Genomic DNA, 1,082 nt, shown 5'->3' on the forward strand with positions numbered 1-1,082 from the left:
TGCAAGGAGTGGAAGGGAGAAATACTCAAGAAGTATTTTGACCATACACAATGTGTAGATCTGTGTAGATCTTGTTAAACGCTAACTCAAACACAGCAACTGATAAAAAGACTTTTTGAACAAATGTGACAAATTGACCATGATCTGTGTTAGATGATATTATAAGTTACTGTTAATTTTGTTAGGTATAATTGTGCATGGGTCTTTTTTTGTTTTTTGTTTTGTTTTGTTTTTTGTTTTGTTTTTGAGGCCCCTGTCTGTTAGGGATACATATCAAAGAGTTTAAAAGCATTTATATATGCTGGGATTTGCTTTAAAATACTGGGGAAAAAACACACACACCAAAACAAAGAGGGCAGATGAAACATGATTGACAGAATGTTGATAATTGTTAAAATTGGTCAACAGATTGGTGGAGTTTCATCACATTATCATCTGAAATTTTCTGTCATAAACCACTTAAAATAAATATTCACAAGACCATCGTGTTCCAACCCATCAACGACAGGAAGAATTCATACATCCCCTTCCAAGTATCCTTGGAAGATTAATGTTTTCATGATAAAAATTTTAAAGTACTTTTGTACAGCTCTGATTCGTAGCTTCCTTTTTCCTAGTCAGCAAGCAATTTCTCATTAGGATATGACTCAAGTACATACGGTTTATTGCAGTGATCATCAAATCACATAGTGGGAAGAACACTGTAAAAAAAAATAAAAAATTCCCTTCCTGTGGCAGAGTGTGTCATTCACAGTTTTCTGCAACTGAAACCCTGTTTTGAGATTTGCCTTCCAAAGACCTTGATAGTGTACCATATTATCATATGCATCCTGTAACAAAAAAGAAAAATATATCAGGCCGGGCACGGTGGCTCATGTTTGTAATCCCAACACTTTGGGAGGCCAAGGAGGGTGGATCACTTGAGGTAGGAGGTCAGGAGTTTGCCAGCCTGAAAAATATGGTGAAATCCCATCACTACTAAAAATACAAAAAAATTAGCTGGGCATGGTGGCACATGCCTGTAATCCCAGCTACTTGGGAGGCTGAGGCAGGAGAATCACTTGAACCTGGGAGGCAGAGGT

Source organism: Colobus angolensis, unplaced genomic scaffold, assembly GCF_000951035.1.
Source record: "Colobus angolensis palliatus isolate OR3802 unplaced genomic scaffold, Cang.pa_1.0 Scaffold6, whole genome shotgun sequence".
NCBI lineage: Eukaryota > Metazoa > Chordata > Mammalia > Primates > Cercopithecidae > Colobus > Colobus angolensis.